The 19,991-nt window shown below is 46.4% G+C and overlaps 1 protein-coding gene across 1 annotated transcript in view; it reads right to left on the bottom strand.

Moving 5' to 3' along the window:
* camta1a (calmodulin binding transcription activator 1a) overlaps positions 1–19,991 on the bottom strand; it is a 247,302-nt gene that overhangs the window by 144,308 nt on the left and 83,003 nt on the right. The window lies entirely within an intron of this gene.

Here is a 19,991-nt window from a genome sequence, read left to right as displayed (position 1 = left end):
ACGCTCCTTTGTAGCCGCTGGGTGACAGTTTTCATCATGGACAATTTCTGCAAGCTAACCTGATGTGGATAAAAAAAAAAAAAAACGAGTAAAACGCCTCAATGAGACGCTATGAGGGTGCCAGAAACGAAATGCCTGCAGACACCGTAATCTCATCTTCATGTGCTCTGATAGGCATTTCTCACAATTTGTGAAGTTGCCGGCAACATTTCACTTATTTAAATGCCACATGAAAGTGCAAGGATGACATTAGCGTTGCATAAGTTTAGCAAAGATATCAGCAGGGGTTTACTATGTGTGAGCAGATGCATTTGTCAGGCACTAAACAGGGTTTATAAACAAGCCTAGGCCTGAATGGGACCTTGCAATATTTAATACAGCCGGCTAAAATGAGTTTTAGAGCCCGTGGCGGAGTTACATGTCGCACACCAATATATATTTTTTAGGCCAAGTCAAGTGCTGACCATGCATGGCAGCACTTCCTAAAATCCTGTTTGCAACTGTCTGTGGGACAAAAGCCCGAGGGAGGAGACTACTTAAACTCATTCACCTTCACCGCCGGCCTCAGACCCATCTTCACGCATGGCATGCATCCTACATGCACTTATGCACCCGAGTGAGAACTAATTCCTACATGTCCAAACAACGTCCCTGGCAAAACGCAAAACCCTCACGTCACACGAGGTGCATGCAAACATCGCACGGGGTCAGCACGCCACATGTGGGCCCCCTCGCAAAAAATAGCCGTCCTAAAAGGACCTGTGTGAAATGTGAATGCATGACAAAGCGCAGAAAAGCTCTCCCCCCCTGCATGAATATCTGAAGCACGGCAGCAAAGGCCAGTTCAGATCCTCGCCCTATTGGAGGCCACTTAAATCACCTTCAAGTCCATTCCGTAAACACTGTATGTTAGTGGAGTTCTGGGATATGCATGCATCACCGCAGGAAAAACCGGAAGGGGGGGCTCTGTGCAGACAGTCGAGTGCTGGCAGTGAGGGTTGAGCAGGCGGGCTCAGGAAACGATGATGAAGTGCAGCATTAGTGCAGTGATTAACTTCTTCTGCCGCTCTTCTTCGTCTCGTTCAGTCCCATTTCCTCCCACTGCCGGCCGGGAAGGGAGCCTCTGATCAGTGTGTGTGAGATTCCCCTGACACATTTTCCATCTGTACGTGTGAGCTGGTAAGCCAGCAGGCCTTCTTCACCAACAAGCTGTCGGGATCCCTCCTCAGCATCTCTCCATTACAAAACCTTCCCTCTCAGGCTCTCCGTTGCTGAAACTTTGATGAGACAGGGCTCCAATTGGCATGACATGATGCTAACATGCGATGGAGGGAAAGGGTGGAAGAAACAACAGCTCCGGTCTGTGTTTTACATGAGAATGAAGGGACTCTTTCCATCTCTGAATCCCGTCTTTGATGCTATCTCGTTATTCTCTGAGCTCTGCTGTGTAAACCCTGCGAATTGTTTGCGATGGCGCGATCTGCTATGCTGCTGTGTGTCTGAAAGAGAAAAAAGAAATCCTGATACAGGATGAAAAGTAATCAAACATGCGCAGCATGAGTGATTAGCACAAAATTATAAAAGCACCCTTTGTGCTAATTTGGAGGAAGATAGGATTGATGCATTCCTTGTTTCTATCTATTAAAGACAAACGAGCGTGGTGGCTAAGATGCCGTCTCATAGGGTGTAAAATGAATAAAACAATAGAAAGCACAAAAGAGGAAATAAAAGCATTCCTGCAGAAAGATCAAACGCACGGACAACGTCTCGCTACAAGCGACAAAGCAAAGAGACTTGCACAGTCTCATTAACCGTGTGTTCCTAAACCTGGACATAACACGATAGTAACAGAACAACGCAGTGATCATGTCAAGGTTTCGTGACCTTTGTGGCTTTCTGCCGGATATCTGCTGGACGTATTCAACGATCATGTTTGGTAAAACGGCTAAGAGTACGATAAACATATCTGTGAGTATTATAAGAGAGAGAGAGAGAGAGAGAGCAGTCCAGTCACTGCAACGCTTTCAAACAGCGATCAAGTCGTGCTGTCATCGGTGCGGTAATAGCCTCACCAGAGAGGCTATTTTCTGATCATATACCCCCCCCCCCCCCCCCCCACACACACACACACACACATATCAGATTGCATCACCAGTCACCGAGTAGGGAAGTCCTTTTCTTCTTTAATAAAAAATAAAAAAAAAAGAAAAGAAAGAAACCCAGCAATCTAAAGCAAATCTAAATCTTGTGTGTTTCAGTCCCACAAAACTTGGGGGGGGGGGGGGGGGGGGTGTTTTTGAACATGCCGGGGCTCCGGCTCGGCCTTCTGGGAAGAGGGTGATGACACTTGAAATGTCTAGCAGACAGACGCTCCTCAGACACTTTGTGCACCTCTTGTTAAGCACTCGGTGACTTTGTGATGCAATTCACCGCCAGAACAAACTCCGTCTCTGTCAATCCAGCGGAATTCAAACTTCTTATCATCTCAGTGCTGCTGCTACTGCCCCCCCCCCCCCCCCCCCTTACAAAGGGGATAAGGCCCACGGAAAGGCAGGCATTTTTTCAAACAGACGAGCAGTCAACCCAACTAACAGCAGCATTTACGATGTTTTGAATATTTTGTAGACTTTCACCTGCAATAACCATCAGTTTTAAGTGTCTTTCGATAAAGGCGGTTCTCACAGTGGGATCCGTATTTCCCTTTGTCTTGACTTATCTCCCGTGCCCTTATAAATTCTCGACAATTACATGCCAAGGTTTCTTTTGTTCCAAGAGTAGGAATTATAGCGGCCTCGTCTTCCCCCCCCTCGCTCGTCCTGCCATCACTCATCTATTATTCAGTTTTTAATTTGGCTATTTGAGGTTTACTCCCTCGTTTAGTCACAAGTAAGCCTCTGCTAAACAGGCACCTTATCCATTACACTAAATCTAGCACACAGCAGACAACATTCTGGAATTGACCATTAGAGGGGTTATTGATATAACCACCATTCCCTCTCATAATTATACTTCTAATTTAACTCTAATCGTATATCAGCATTTGGAAGGAATTCTCACCTTGGATGTAAATGAATGACTTTTTGAGGCAAAGCCATGTTTACCCATAAAATTATGAAGGAGCCACATTTCAGTCAAAACCAAAGTCTACCAATGAGGGCGTTTTTGATTTTTTGTGCTAATGACAAAAGTTTTGGCTGTTACTCACAGTCCCGTCACACTTTTGGTCATCCTCAGCGAAATGGGTCTGATTTTCAGACGCCTATAATCATATGCAATTGTTGTAAAGTGAAAAGAAAGACACGGCTCTTTGCCGGGATCTATGGCTCATTGTATCTCATGTGTCACACGAGCCAGGGATCAATAGCACTCAATAGTCTATTAATAGGCAAGTCTTGTCTCTGCTCAGACTACAGCACCGGCCTGTCCACTGGACCGGGCCGTGAAAGGAAGAGGCTGCAATGGAAACCAATCGTCCCTTTTCTGCGAACAGTAAAAGCCTCTTAATCATCTCCGTTTCCCATTGACGCCGCGCTTCTCTCGCTCCAAAGCCTATCTCAGAAGGGACGGTTAACCCCCCCCCCCCCCTCACCTCCTCCTTGCTTTCAGAGAGGATCACTGTGTTTATTGAAGGGCTTGGAACAGAGGTCAAGAAGGAGGTTTACTTCTGTCGTGCGTGCAAAACAACGAAGATCTGGGCTCGACGTACACGTACAGGTGTGCGTGTGCACGCCACATTATCGTAATCGCTGGAATTAAAATTGACAGAGCTTTCTCACGATGAAGACCACTCTACGCGTTCACATCTGATGACACTAAGCAGGAGTGATTATTAACAGACACTCGAACACGTACCCGAGCGTCTTCCTCTTAGGTGTAAGTGATCTGCCTACTAGACGGCGCGATGCAGCAGCCGTCTGACGGAGACCAGAACCAGACTCCCGGCGCTCACTCATGCAGACAATCAAAGGACACCTGAGCAATATCAAGCAAATATTGCTATCGATTTGGCGTCTTGAAATTCCTCCCACCTCTAATAATGTGCTAAGCTAAACAGCGCTTCAGGCCTTCCACTGTTTACTATCTTGCACAGATTAGCGCATCAATTCTGGTCGAAGAAGATCTATTGATGAATTCCTTTGTGCTTATTTAAGCCGGTTATTTTTGTCTGCCGCCTTTATTAACTGCTGCGCTCGGTATAAAGAAGTGTTCATGCAATTACCCAACCTTTACTGCGCAGAAATACTATTAATGTGGTTTCACGCCTTGAGTTTCGCCGTATGCACCGTCTGATGGCGAGAACACAAGGAGACGGCTGGGAGGAAGTCAATAGGATGATCTGATGTCCTTTTTCGCCCGCTGGATCTTCCACCACCTTGAGCTTAGCCAGTAGGGGATATAACTGGAAAGGGGAGGTGGTCGGCATCACGTGATCGCTCCTCGTTTGGTTGAGCGCCGCCACCCTTTTGTGGGACGGTGGGGGCCGTCACATTCGTCTTTGTCACGGCGCGGCATGCCACCCATTCATCAGGGCTGCCAGCGATGGCATCCCTTCCCTCCTCGTGCCCGGAGACTGGGCACGCCTGGACTCCACTGCATCTCAGATCCACACAGACACGCTGATGGATTCATTTATTAGGCCCTTCATTACCCGGGGGCCCAATAGGAAATCGCAGTGCACTGAATGCTACAGCAAGGTTTTCTGTTGCCCTCTAGGCCTACAGCTATCACGGACAGGCTTGCAGAGGACGGAATAATCTTCCGGATGGCGTCTCATTAGACATTGTGAACCATTTGAAATGACAAAATTAAACGTGTATTTCAACCACGAAACACAGAAGCTAATCCGACAGTGTTTCTCCCTATCCGCACTGCAACAGACCTTAAACGGCGCCGCGCTTCCGATCCTCCTCGCCTCAGCAGGAAAATTATTTCACTCATATTTTATCACTCCCTTCTTTTTTTTCTTTTTTTTTTTACTTCTTGGCCCACTCTATGATCGCCCTGCCTTTATGAACCTTGTTCAAAAACAAAAAACAAAAAACAGCAGCAACTCAGAATCAGTTATTTGGTGTGTGTGACAGTCTGCACATTCCAAAAGCAACTGGAGAGAAACCAACCAGAAGATAGAGTTCAATACCGCCTGCAAAACTTAGTATTATTGATTACCCAGGATGGTAAATTCAATATAGTCTAAAAGAGTTAGAATTGTGGATCTACAAGCCAAGCAATTCAATAGTGTTCCTCCCATGCAATGGTGAGGACCTGGGCCCCGTTGATTAAATCCTGGAAGCCGTAGAGAAGGCGAGCAGGAATGGAAGAGCCAACAAATGCAATATGGTGCAGCTTCAGAGAGGATCTTTGGCGTCAACAAATTTCATAGAGCCACTTTATCCCCTCATATGTTTGCGCAATGAGATTTAAAGAGCCGAGGTTCCCTCATAGGAGCCGGGGAGTTGTCCTAAATAAACTGTTGTCTTTATTGCATCTCTCTCCAAGTCCAAGTCAAGCCCTGGTTTAATTACGACTAATCCATCGCATGTGCTTCGCCGTGTTTGCCAGACATGAAGGATGCTTAACAGAAGCGTCTTCTGTCAGCAACGGTGGCAGAGAGGAGACACGTCTGCATTGTTGAAATATCGCCGTCTACTCTGGGCGGAAACACAAAACTCCTTATCTCCAATGCCGCTCAGAGGAAGGAGGCAGATGGGTTCAACTGTCGCAACAAAAAAAAGAGGATGAAAAAGAGGTTTACATTCCAATGAGCGAGGCGCTCATTTGAGAAGCGCCGCTGAAATGCAAGAGCGTCTGAATCCTGTGAGACCATGTGTGGCACAGGCACAGGCATAATAGCAACGAGGCCCGCATCTCACCCCGGACATTTACAATCAAGGCCAAATTAAGTGTGGCATGAATTAGCCACAGATAACGTAAACTAGTGCATGGGGGATAGAGCAGGGATATGATTTACACCACACAAGAGGATAAGATGCATTTCTTTTCAATTAAGAATTAGAACACCGTCAAAGCCTCGCTTTCACATTGCCCATAATAAAAGAGCTCATTTGAATATCTGCTCCATTCTCTCAAGATACTTAGATGAGGAATCACTCGTTAAAGCGAGGAGAAGAAAGAGGGAACAAGATAAGCATTTCTAATTGGCACCTTGCTTGTTTGCTATTATGCGGCCCGCGACACTCAAATGATGCAGTCGGAAAACAAAAGGAAAGTGGAAACGCATTATAGTGTGCAAAAGGGGGTGGCAGAGGCATGCGAGGAATGCTCAAATCCAAATTTAGCTGTGAGGAATGCTGAGTAACACAGACGCCGTTTGTAATCCCAACACTAAGCTGCACTGTCAAGCATCTAATAAAAATAGGCTGGTGGCAGATCAAGTCTGTGATTCCAATGCATTCAAAGCCTTTCCCGACTGAACTGCCAAAATCCCATTCTGACCCGTTTTTACACAATTCCTTCCCCTCTTCTTTTCCCTGCATTTTCATTATTGTCTATGTCTCTCCCTCATGCTCGCTCTCTGTCTCTCTCCCCCCCCTTCGCAGTATCATTGTTAAATCTATTTGGAGCCGCCACTGGGAGCAATTGAGCAGAAAAGGGTTTGTGCACATCTTGAAAACTGTCTGTTATAAAACACGAAGGTTCAGCACAAAATAATTGGTTAAATATTCATGCATCTGGCCACCGGTAGCCTGCAGGTGTCCTCAGCCGGGCAGCTCTTGACTTGGAACGACATCAGAGCGGCCGGCCCGGTTGCACTGTGGCTTTTGCTTTAGCATTACGTTGTGTGCCACAGATCTATTCGTTGTCTGAAGCCGCTCTTGACCACACTGATAGCGAATGTGGGACGACCGGCGTGTTCTATTGTACCGCCCCCACAATAGCAATACCTCAGCGTGTGCATGTGCATGTGTGCCTCGAGAGAGACCGCGCCCGCTCTCGAGTCATGGGGACGGCACCATGCGACGGCGCCGCTTCCATTGGTGGAAGTGAGATAACATGACTTCAGCTAAAGCCCTCTGAACCTCAAAGAGCACGTTCATCGCCATGACTTTGAATTCATTACCCATCAAAGATAAGTCTCCTTTTCACATGCAGAGCTCTATTTGTCAGTGTCACCACACAAAGGAGAGGGGGAACTAATTCATGCCAAACATGCCTCCAGTTTCAACTTCTGGTCACCGCCCTTTTTTAATTAAAAGAGGTTCCCTTTCTTCTTTTCTTTCCTCTTTTTCCTAGCAGGAAAGCCTCGTTGATAGCACTCTCCTAGGCCCGAAATAGTCACGATAACTTATCTTTCAATTAAGGTTTTATTGTGACCACGTCCTGTCGCTGTTCAGCGCTCCTCAACTCCTCAAGCCTCCAACTACCTTTGAAGGGAGGATGGGGAAAGTGACACATGGATCTGCATGGAAACACCTCTGATGTTCACCTATTACACACGCTGGCAGGAGTGGGGTCACTGGCTTTTATCTGCAAGCCGAGGGAACGTGCACTGTCTGGAGAGTCGCTGTGAGGTGGCGGCGGAACGTTGACGGGAGGAGCAGGGAGCAATGCGAGGGGACAGAGCCGAACCAACTCCCCTCATCCCATGCCTCGCCTTTTCCCTCTTCACATTGACAGGCGGGTAGATTGAGGGCTAAGATTAGCAGCCGCTTTCTCACAGAAGGCCAGTGAGATACAGTATTGAGAATGAATGGCCACGTCATGTTGTCAATGTTGTAACCTTGGCAACAGACAGGGCACTATTTTTGTTCCCTATACTGGCCCACCGGAATGGTTGGCAAGACGAACTGAATCTTCTCTGCTACGGCCCATACTATTCACACACACACACACGTATGCACGTGCACACCCACGGACACAAAATGTGAAAAGCATAATCGTTGTTCCCGAGAGCCGGGTCACATATATTCAATTATCAAGCCCCTCAATCAATACTTCAGTGCCTTTACATCTCAAGTATGTCAGCAGATCTGTGCATAATGAAAAGCAATGGCCCCCCCGTTCATCGGCTCAGCATCACGTCGACACGTTACAAGTTATAAGATTCTTGCTTCTATGATATTGAAAGAAATTCTTCTAATTGAAGCATTGCATCAAATCAGATGATGGGGTTAAGGGTCACCGTTCTGACCCTCGGATGCGATATCGCCCCTTCCTCTTTTTCCTTCTATTTGCGAGCGTAGAATCAGAGCTCACTAAGTAAAGGTGCCGTTCATGCCCTTTGTGTAATAATAAGCATCGCGTAGCGTTTGAATCGCTCACCTCCCCGTACAAAGCAGTACGCCTGAGCAAGCGGAACGCGGCAGGTGACGCGGGCGCTCCTCATCAAGGGCAAACTGGCATAATCAGTTTGTGTTGCATGAAGTAATTCCTAATTTGCTTTTTTTCTCCGCTGTGATTATTTTTGCGAGCAAAGTGAAGTCAAAGCGCTTTATTAAAATCTAATCTTCAAACACCAACCTGACTTCCTCTGATCAGCCACAGGCTATTCATCACTGCCATTACCTCACCACACATTTTTATCCTCTTCCTCCTCCACCGCTGCCGGCCAACTCTCCTCCCTCTCTCTCTCTCTCTCCATCGGGCTGACCTCACCTCTCTCCCTCCATGTCGTGACTCTCTTTTGATTTACAGCACCCCGTTCAGCCTATTCCTCCCTCTTTCCGCTCGCACTTTTCCTCTATTATTTCCTTCCAATCCAGTCCCTGTTTGCCCATCTTCGTCTGTAAATGCATTCATCCTGCCCTCGTCGCTTTGCAATCGCAATTCTGCTTCGTGCATGTAGGCCGAACAATTTTCGTTTTTGTTGCCACGGCGGCCTTGAGGATTTTCATTCACGGTCTTTGGTGGGCTGTAATGACCTCTAGAGGAACGGCGCTTTTGGGGTGAGAGGGATCATGCAAAATTGATTATCACTGGATTCTCTATATTATTTACACAGAATTATTTAAACTGCAGCAAAGCATATTTACAGCTTTCAGTCCAGCCAGGGAAGTTAAAGCTGCAGTTACAATTAGAACAATAATCGACAGAGGGAAGTACCAAGCAGAACTTTGCTGAGGGATTATTAAATAATGTTTTTTCCAGCACATATGTGGACCAAATAAAATGACAGATCAATTCAAACACAGTTGGCGGTTTGAGTCATCGATTGCAAAAAAAAAGAGAGACTAAGTTATGCAATCTTTTTCAGGTATCGCGAACTGCACCTGCAAACCAAACGGCTACTCTGGGAATGCTGCGGTTTAGCTCACACGCACACAAACACACACCTGTGCACGCTATATGGCTGCACACAGAGACAAGTGACGGGGTGGCTCTATCAGCATGGAGTCCCTCCTGCTCCTTTGGTGCTTTGTTCTTCTAATTTTGCCTGGTCGTTGCGTATACCCTCAGCAGGGGTTCCCACTTTTTGTTTTGTCTTTCTGATAAAGTAAAAATAGCACTACTTCAGGGCAGTTTAGCCGCCAGTGTTTTTCCTTTCCTTTTTTCTCGGCAACTGTAAATGCTCAGAGACAGGCTGACTGCTGAAGCTGGAGGATTAGAGAGACGGCTCTTTGATCAGAGCGGGGCCAGCTTTGAGATCTCTTTCACGCTCTCCCCCCCCCCCCCCCCCGCTATCCCTGCCTGTCTCCCTTTTGCGACTCTCCTTTTCTCTCTTTACCTACCTGCTTTTCTATTCCTCCATCAATCCGAGCCCACACTCCGGCCTCGCATGTCGGCACCACGGCGCTCCCAAACAGAAGGTGGCGATATTACACAGTCGAGACAAACGGGTGATGATATCAGATGAGAGCAAGCGGGGGGGGGGGAAAGCACATGAACTACATGCTTCTGTTCAGATGACATGGGGAATAAGTAATCCCTGGCCCCTTCTGGTCTGACTCAGCAGACATTTCTCTCTCCGCCACTGGAGATAAGTCTAATGGAATTGCAGCTGTAGAAAATGCCGCATCGCCACGGTTGGATAAAACTCACAATACGCCTCTTTCTGTTATGACACAGATTTGTTTGCTGTTTCTGCCTACCAAGGGACATGTGTTGTCGGCTGCAGATCTTTTTTATATGCACTTAAGCAAAGTGTGGGAAGGGGTTCTGAGCATCGGCGAGGTGGCTGCTGCAGCAGTTCCTTTATCAAGCCTGCTTTTGACTCGCCTGGCTGGATGATGTGTGGGGATACTACTGCTACTAATGCTGCTGCGTAATGGCAGCGAGCTGAGGAGCCACGAGCAGTTACACAGACAGCAGCACATCTGTGTGCCAATGAAATATTCAGCAGTTAGACAGATCTCCGGAGGACAGGGAGCTACAACTCCTGCACACCTTCTCCACCGACGTTAATGATTGATCAATAGCGCTACCCTCACGCAGACTGCCTGGGATGTCGGGCGAACATCATTAAAAACACCTGGCCACCATAGGGAGGGAGCCGACATCAAAAATAGATGTGTGAGATATTTGGGAAACGGTGATGATGGCAAATTGAGTTGCATTTATATGGTAATCACGGAGTCCAGGAACTCCTCGGAGCAGTTTATGACATAATCACCCGCTGACGCTCTCGTGCCGGAGGGTGTCATGCTCACCAGGAGCGATGTGGTTGCTGTCCTGTTCACACATCCACTTACAACCAGGGGCCAATTTGGTTCAGCATCTTGCCCAAGGACACTTTGACATGTAGCTGGATGTGGAGATTGCACCACCTGTTCCGTGGTGTACACAACCCTGGTTATTTAAAGTCCTCACGTTAAAAACAGCTTTACCATCGTTCCTTTGTGTCTTAGCATCAAAAGGTGTTGTTTGAACAAACTGTGTTAAAAACTGCTTACAGAAACCTCTACTAGTCAGGTTTCAGGCCCACAGAACGTGTAATTACCTGCTCAAGTGGACCGTGGCACAGTGATTACACCAATGTCTCAGGTAATGGTCCAAAAATCGTCCCAATTTCTATCGTAAAGCGAGGCTGCACCCACGCCGTTAAAGAAAAGAAACATGCCTGCGTCAGGCGCAGGCTTGGGGACAAAGGTGACTGAGGCAGGCAATGGAAATGAGGAGGTGGGTGGTTTACTGACTGTGGATGTTGAAACCATAAAGGCAGTGGGTCGATTCAGGAGAACAAAGGGAGGGGCAGGCACACACACACACACACACAAAAAGTTCACAACCATGGATGAAGCCTATTAACCTTGGTTGGTACTTTAAATGTCATTATTTTTAGCTGACACAACAAAAAGGCGTGAAAGAGCTGTTCTTTTAGAGATGCGCCATGTAAATCACTTTCGCAAAAAGGAAATTACTTCCCGGGGCCCAATGTTATTAATCTAAATTCTCTGGTTAGTCAAATTGCTGCATATAATAAATATGGAGCAGCTCATGATGCTTATCTGCTGTGACATCCCATTCTCGGCAAAACATTTTTTTCCTCGTTTTCTCTTTATTCATGTCTTGATGGCGCTCTTGAAAGAGACAGCTCTACTAAACATGGACTAACGCTGGGGGAGAAGGATGGGGGGGGGGGGGGTACACACACATTCTCTCCTTCATGGTCATCTTCCCCAATATTTGACGCCGGCTTCTTTCACTTGCATATCTTCATCTATTTTCTGTCTTAGACTGTCTGGCTTCATGACGATGCACATGATACATGCGCACGCGCACACACACATACACACACACGCACGCACACACACATTTGACTTCCTCTACACTCTAGCAGGCAGCTGCAGATCTGGTGGCCAATATGGATCGGGCCAGATAACTCACTGCGCTGTCATATTAGAATAAGCAGCGTTGACAGAGAGATCATTTGCATGCACCACATCGCCAACTATCAAGTCATCTCCTGTTTTGCACAGAGGCAATAACATCAGACTGGAGACATGGGGGGGGGGGACAAGGGGGAAAGGTGAGAAACGGGGTGAGAAACCGAGGGAAATCAGAACAATCCTATCCGCGAGCACAAATGTCGCCGTGACGATCAGGCCGGAAGATAAAAATCATCCCCTCCCCGCCGCCGCATGCGATGGCGTCCCCCCCCGTAAAAGTTAAGACCGTTGCGGCTCTGTGGCGATGCGCTGACTCTGAAACGGGAGAGAATTGGGCCGGCTTTTCCTGAGGGTTGTCTTGACGCTGGGAATGCGTGTGTACATACATGCGTGGATGCGTGTCCTGATTATGCAGGTATAATTGTGAGGAGGTGGAGAAAGCAGAGCCTCAAGGTCACAGTGCGGCTCATCAGCTCTAGCCTCTATCACTTTAATTAACTCCTCCGAGGGGCTTAGGAAAAGGCCCTTGTTAAAAATTCACCACAATGGAGCAGACAACCGTTGTCGACGAAGGAAGGGCAGCGTGCAGGTGGCTAAAAATAACCCTTCCGAGAAGCACATGACCACTAATATGGGCCATTATGTAATTTCATTTGCTCGGAAAGTAGACCAAGTTCAGCCCATGTGAACTTTTTTGCTGCTTCTGCCCACATCAACAGAGAAACAGCATCTAACTCCGGATCGTTCATTAGTCATGTAGTCCTGCGTGAAACAAGTCGAGGACATGGACGTGCTTCATGTTGGGATCCAGGCGCGTCGCGGATGTCAATGTTTGCAATTCCAACGAGAGTGTGAGGCAGATAAGGAATACGAAGCTCTTCTCATCCGAGGGACATTAATCAAGTTTAAGCTCACTGCTAAATAAAGTTTTAGCAGGTTGCTTGTGGGTGGTCATGGTGGGGAATTTAGCTCCGAGGTAAGCAAATAATGTCCTCGGAAAAGCTGAAGACCAACCACAGCTGGAAGAAAGTGAGCATTTGTGTTTATTTAGCAAACAGACCAAACCCCAAATGAATGAAAATCTATTTCTTAAAAAACTAGAAAAGCATTCGGAGAGTGTAAACCTCCCCCAAGCTGCTCATTCCCCTCCTAACTGCATTTACACCGCCCACATGGTGATCCGGATCATCATCGAAAGGGTCTAAATTGTTCTTGGTGTCTTAATACACCAAACATGAAAAGTACAAGTGAATTGCAGTTGATTTTTGAATCCACAAATGGTTTTTAATGTTAACATTTTATATGTTTTTCTGACCTCATTCCGGATGAGAGGTCCAGAAGACATTTTGCAAGGTGGTGCATATCGGACCCCTTTATGACTGTGATTTTTGGTGAGTGAATTGAATGCATATTTCACAAGACATGATTTTTATTTTTTTTTAAGCCTCCACCTCCAGTAGAAATGGGAAAATCCAGATTTATTTTGTATCGAGACAGGTGTCTCTCAAAATTGAATGGAATCTAAGTTAGAGCAAGATCGGCAGATTAGATAGCAGACAGACAAGCGACAAAAACAAAACCTCCTTGGTGGAGATAATTATCAGTGTTATTTCACATCTGGAATAAAGTCAGTCCAGTCGGTTCACAAAGCGATAACATTTACAGGCGGTGCACGCTAAAATGCAGTCGAGCACACAGTGTTAGCTGCAAGCTCAGCATTGGCTCAAAATAAGCACTGAAGCGGCCGTCGCCGGTCCCCCCCCCCCCCCCCCACTCAACATTCAGACAGTCTACAGGATGGGAACCAAGCGACAGGAAACAACCACCAAAGTTGCTTTAGGAGGCCATTATGGGGCAGTTTCCACAACCAGACAACTTGCTGAGGGGTGGTAAAGGACAGATCGGTATCAAGCTGTTCGCAGATCAATTTGAGAACTTTAATTAGCCAGGGGGGGGGGGGGGGGGCAGGCCAGTGTCTGCAGCAGGCACAGGTAAAGCTCATCAACGAGGGGGCTCGCAGGTGCCTTCGGCCCTAATCTCTCCGCCCATCTCACTGAAATTAAAGCGGCAAATGGGAAATTGATTTCTAACCCCCCCCCTCCTTCGTCCATGACAATATCTCCTTTTGTCTCGAGGACATTAGGTAGGCTTGCACTTGCCTAAGCTGTTCTTTAAAACATTCATTATTGATACAGAGGGTTGGGCTGGAAGGCCGCCAGGGCAGCCATGAAGAGGATGAGGATGAGGAAGGGGAAGAGCATTCTGAGCTGCCGGCTTTTCGGCGGCAACAGGTCGATCACGCAACGATCCCGAAAACCAAGCTGAATGGAGAGTCTGACCTCTCGACTCTACCTCGAACCTGAGCCGCTGCTGACGGCGCACCCGCGGCAAGATTGAGGAGATTACGGCGCCCTGGGAGAGATCCGCATGACGAGTCAAACAGAAGCTTTCTCAAGATCACTCAAATCAAACAGGTTTTTATTTTACTTTTTATCAAAAAAGAAAAAGGCTCATGGGCTTGCCAACTTAAAGGAACACAAAGCTCCCCAACTTGAACCTGTGGTTGGAATGATAAAAAAAAAAAAAAAGAAATGAGTCAGCAGAAACTTCAAACCAACAGGAAGAGGGGGGGGGGGGGGGGGTGGTTCCTGATATCACGTAGAATCAAATGGAGTCTGAATCATTTGCATACGCCTTCCCTCACGTCACAGTTTCTGCCGTGCCATGTTGATGCTTTCCACTTGATGGCAGGATGCGATTTGTCATTCTAATGAACTTCTCTGTGGGAAAAAAAAAGATCCTAAGGAACATCTTTCAAGATGTCAGGGAGCAGGGATTGCAAAGTGTGCGACACAGTTAATCCTAAATGGGCCTGGCCTGCAGGTAAGAGGCCTGCCTGTGCATCAGGCCTTAACTGGGGCAATTCATGCACAAATTAAAGCAGGGAATAAAAAAACGGAGGATTAAGTCGAGACAACCGTACTGGAGAGCCATCGCTGCGAATATCAGAAAGGCTGACAGGCAGGCCTCTCTCCGGCCTCCTGCTCTCGAGCGAACATTAAGATGTGGTGGCCAGGTATACAATGTGTACCTGTTATATATTATGTCGCACGGAACCGCATCACAGACCTGCTGCCCCATTATTTAAAAGCCAACGACACCCAAAGCGCTGATGGCCAACGACGCCGTGAGAGGGGTACAGAGTGTGCCCCGCCCCGCAACGCGGCGGGAAAGTAGGAGCTCGTCGGTCTGTTGTGTGCTCATGATAAATCTGCTGGTATGCCAGGGCTCTTTTCTCATTTGTTAGGCAGCCATGTGTGAAAATGTTAATGAAGGCCCATATAATCTCGGAAATTCTCACCATTAGAATTTCCTTCACGTAGCTGGGCTTTCTGCTTACACGCCGACTATTGTGGGCATCAATCCTTCCACTGTCATACTAATAATAGACCTAATTGCCTCAGTCAGCCCACAAGCTTTCTCTGCCCTACTATACATCTCAAAAAGAAGAAGAGTCGTGTCTTATGACAAGCCCATGGCATAGCACAAGGAGTAAATAAGGCTATATATAACAAAGACACAAATACCAGTGGCACTCTGCGTGGTGTCTATCATCTTCCAGGCCTCCATCTTCTTCTCTCATGAAATATTAAGAATCCAGATTCCAAAATATTTGCCAGGACTCAGCTAGGCTGTGCAAAGCTCCCGCTATCTCATCCATTATGAATAGGATGGAATAAAACTAGACCTTACGACATGATGTCTACCCTTGACCTCAAAGACCTGCTATGTTTGCTGTGCTACTTTTGCTGAAGATGAGACTTTGTGAGAACTAAACTTTCTTTAAGATTCTTGCTTAGCAATATTTAGCTTTTTTTGTGTTTGTAATTGGATGTAGTTTTTGTACACAAATACGAAGATAGATCCCCATTTGCTCAGAGATTCAGGTTCACTCCTGAGGTAAGGTGACGGTCTGTCGGTCTTAATCTTTCTGAGTAGAGTCGCTTTAGGGGAGTGGATGCGCCATCGCCAGAGCGTTCATAAACCTGCAGGAAACTGTTCGAGAATCAAAGCCTGCTAGTCCTCCATTACAGCAGAGCAGCCAACACAGACTGAAACAGTAAATGCATGCCGTATTTGCAAAGCTTGTATCGGAATTTTGCATTCGTCTGCACAATATCGACATGCAAAAGTTATCCTAAAAAGTATTCAAAGGCCGATGAAAAAACAGCCTCAGGTCAAAAGATAAGAAAAGAAACTCGTATGAACGACGTGCAAAAGCAAGGAAGAGAACATCTGAATGATAAGTAGCAAGAAGCGACAGCAAAATCAAGGTACTCAAGACAAATATCCATTATGGTACAAGAGAAAGAACCGCTAAACTACTAGCACGGTCTCCAAGAGAAGAGTCCGGAGTAAATGCTAACCAAGCATCCAATGATAACACTGCTTATTAAAATATTACATTATTTTATAGTTCTGTGAAAAAGAATGAAAATGTAATTGAGAAGAATCCCTTATCTTTTTTTAAATATTTTTCATAAACAGATCTGACTAGCTTTAATTCAGGGCTTGCTCTGAACCTTGCTTCCACCACTTCTTCTTAGGATAACATTTCAGATAACAAATATTCTGGAATGATATGCCTTTCCTTTTGTTACTATAGTGTTATTTCCTTGGGTTATTATTTAGAAGCATATTGTGCATTTGGGTTTCCATGCTTTTTCTTTTCTGATATAGAAAGTCTGCAATGTCGCAAAGCCCCAAGTGACACAGTGAGTTACTCAAGACGCAAGAAAAAAAAAAAAGAACACTGGTCATGAATGGCCTCAGGAAACTCTGTCCACACTTCATTTTTGTGACTTATCTACAATATTATATAACAAAGCCCACTCTCCCAGGAAGGAACTCTACCCACCCACCTCACCAGCTTATGAAGATGAGGAGGGAACATCGCAACCCTCTATGAAACCACTGGATGTTCAACCAGACAAGGGCCGGTAAAACCGCTGAGTGAGGGAAGTGTTCGGTTACTGACTGCAAGAAACCACGCAAAAGTCTTCACTGACTCCCACCTGAGGATGTCAGGACCCAGTGGATTCATTTATTTTTTTAACGTGCAAAATACGGTACAGAATGTCGACTCAGGCCCAAGTTTCTAGCCAATTAGAGTACCGGTAGTCTAAACTTTAAGGAAAAGGCTAAATCATGTGTGTGTGTTTTTTGTTGTTGTTTTTTTAGCATTAATGCTTAAATTTACTGTATTCTAATAGTCACCTAAAATGGTAATACATAAAAACAAACGAATAATTACCATAAAATATCCATTCTATCCATGAAAGTGCTCTTAATAACAAATAACAAATTCTGAAGGTAATTTTTGGTCAACCGAGCACTCAGGGTGCCCAGAGGTGGAACGGTGCCTTGCTCTAGAGGTATAAATCGTCCCTGGCAACGACGCTGAAGCAAAGACCAGGGTGTGGGAAGAGTTGGAGGAACCTACGGAAAAGGACTTTCAATTGGCCTCTAAAGGTTTTGGCAAGACATCCGATATCTCAGGAAGGAACAGCAGGGATGCCCAGAATGTGTCCAGTAGGGACGAAGAGATGCTGACATGGAGTGGAGATATAGTTTGATGGTTGAAAGACGATATTAAAGAGCTCCTGACGCCCATTATCATGTCCCTTAAGAGACGTCCATCGAGGAGGGAGAGATACCATGGATGGATGGATGGATAAAATGCACAACAATAATTTCTCCAAATTACTCTTGTGCATACATGCACGCATCCTCTTAGACAGGATGTTTGACTGTATTTGTACTGTAATACATGCTACTGTACTTGTACCCTAACATTCTAACTAATAAATATATTCATCATCATCGTGCACTCCACTTTTTATATCTCTCTCTTTTCTCTCTCTCTCTTTGTCACACACACACACACACACACACACACCACACACATGCACATTCACACTTCCATACCCTCTAGGCTCATTTTGGATTTTGGAGAGGAGACTCCCTCTGCAGCTACAGATAGATGAGCAGGTGTGCAAACCCCGGGGTCCGGAAGCCTTCCAATCACAACACATAGAACCAAACGCGTTCCTCCAAACTGACCTCACTGGCAAACGTAAATTACGGCGTACATTCCCAGGGATGGCAACAGGCCGAATGCTTCACTGAGCTGTCCCGTCCCTCCTGCCGCTCCATCCAGCTTAGTCTTTTATCTATTTATGAGTTGTGTAACTGCCCAACTTCATTTTGTAAGCAGCATTTACAAAGTGTCTCTCTGTCCCTCTGCATGTCCCGATGAACCCTGGTTGCACATGCATGCATGCATGTGCAAACAAATCTCGTTCTCACGATTCTCCTGGAAAACCTTCCAGTTCCAGGATCCAGGATCTCTTACAACTGGAGGAGAACGGCGAGTACCTGCTGGGCTAACATGCCATTTGCTGCTTTACTGGTGTTGAGCTGAGATCAGGCTTCACTGAACACGTCCCATTATGAGCCACCATCCACTTTACCATGAATTTCACTGCTGACAATATCGAAAATATAACACAATACAGCAGATGTAGACAACTACAGTGAATGATATTTCAAACCAAAAGCACAAACACAAGGTGAGACGTCGAGACACACACAAAGTCGCGACGGAAGGATACTTGCAGGAGGCCAGCGAACTTTGCTTTTGATTTTTGCAGGTTGCCGGTTAACACCAACCTTATCAAAGCCATTTGTCTCAGGACTTGTTGAACATCTCCAAAATGCTCTTTGTGTGTGCTTGAGTGACACTGTTTTCTGAAAGGTTAATTGCTTCTTGTAGTAATAAAAGGCCAGCTACAAGGTTGTGATTGACATAAATAGAGGTGCTCTGCCTCTACATCGAGGTTTCCACCGTGTCCATCCTTGCTGCCAGGTCACTTTCAGACATTTGTGATTTATTATTAATGACATTCGGTGCACTCCCCGTGACATTCCTTTTATTGGGTCTTGTGGCTTTATGTGGCTCATCTAAGACAGACGCTCGCCCTGTCCACGGCCCGCTTTATGGTCTAAGAAGGGATAAATTGTCCAATGTCACAGCCACAACTAACAATGACTTATCAGATGCTAAAGATCAAATGATTCATTCTGTGATTGTGCAAGGGAATTTACTTTTAAACCTCAACACCAAAAGCAACGCAATAAATCTCGCCTCGCCGTGAAATGATCGCTCTTTGTCTGCATAGCATTAAACATCGCAGTCAGTCAGGGACAGAGCGTTGACGTAGCCATTTGCTATTGTAGCCTGTTGTGAAAGTAGGAAGTAGAGGATCGATGGGGCTGCATGAAAGTTCAAATCCACTCCTGAAAACTTTACCAACAACTGAGGCCACAGAGCGATGCCTGATTTTTGTATTCAATCGTCAATCCACAAATGATCCCAGAGCAGCTTTCGGATTTGGTGATTTGTAGAGTTTAGAAGCATTAGGTGGTGCTGCGGAGGAAGAATGCGAGATGCGATAAAGGACGATGAACCTCCAATGGCTCAGCAGGTTTTTCTTGTTTTTTGTAGACACCCTTGGAAGTGTGTGCCAGGCCTGAATGTCAGCATGTCTCCTCGTCAGCCCTTTTGTGCAGGCCACACAGTGCACAAAGCAGTTGGAAACTGGAAGCCTGGAGCGCGGGGCGGCCCGTCATTGACCACCACTCCCTGCCTAATTACCTCCCTGCCCTGGCCCCATGTTCATTCCGGTAAGTAAGGATGGGATGCTGAGATGGCTGGGAGCCTAGCCTCATTAGATCTTACAGAGTCCCTGTGACTGGAGGAACATCCACACACACAACGAGACACCATCGCACACTAATGGGCAGGGGAGGGAGGCGGAGACAGACAGTAAAACACAGGACATACATCATTGATGAATTAGTTTCAAGCTAACCCAAGACATATTTGTCTTCTGAAACCACGCCCACGGCCGACACGCAATATGCTAATTAGCGCTTTGCAGCAGCCAGGTGTCACGGCGGTTCCTCATCCGCACTGCATCTCGGCGGTAAGTCCTCTAATGGGCCCACTAAGCCACATTGACAGTTACGCACACAGCATCGCCACGCTCGCGCTCTTAACCAGCTTTGATTCCGACCCGTGTCAGCAAAGTTTCCCAGTCAGCTCCTTTCCTACTGCGACTGTGATGGGAAAAGAAAAAGACAAAG

Source organism: Brachionichthys hirsutus, chromosome 2, assembly GCF_040956055.1.
Source record: "Brachionichthys hirsutus isolate HB-005 chromosome 2, CSIRO-AGI_Bhir_v1, whole genome shotgun sequence".
In the NCBI taxonomy this organism is placed as follows: domain Eukaryota; kingdom Metazoa; phylum Chordata; class Actinopteri; order Lophiiformes; family Brachionichthyidae; genus Brachionichthys; species Brachionichthys hirsutus.
Note: the sequence above shows the minus strand (reverse complement) of the source record. Positions and strands in the feature narration are given on the sequence as shown.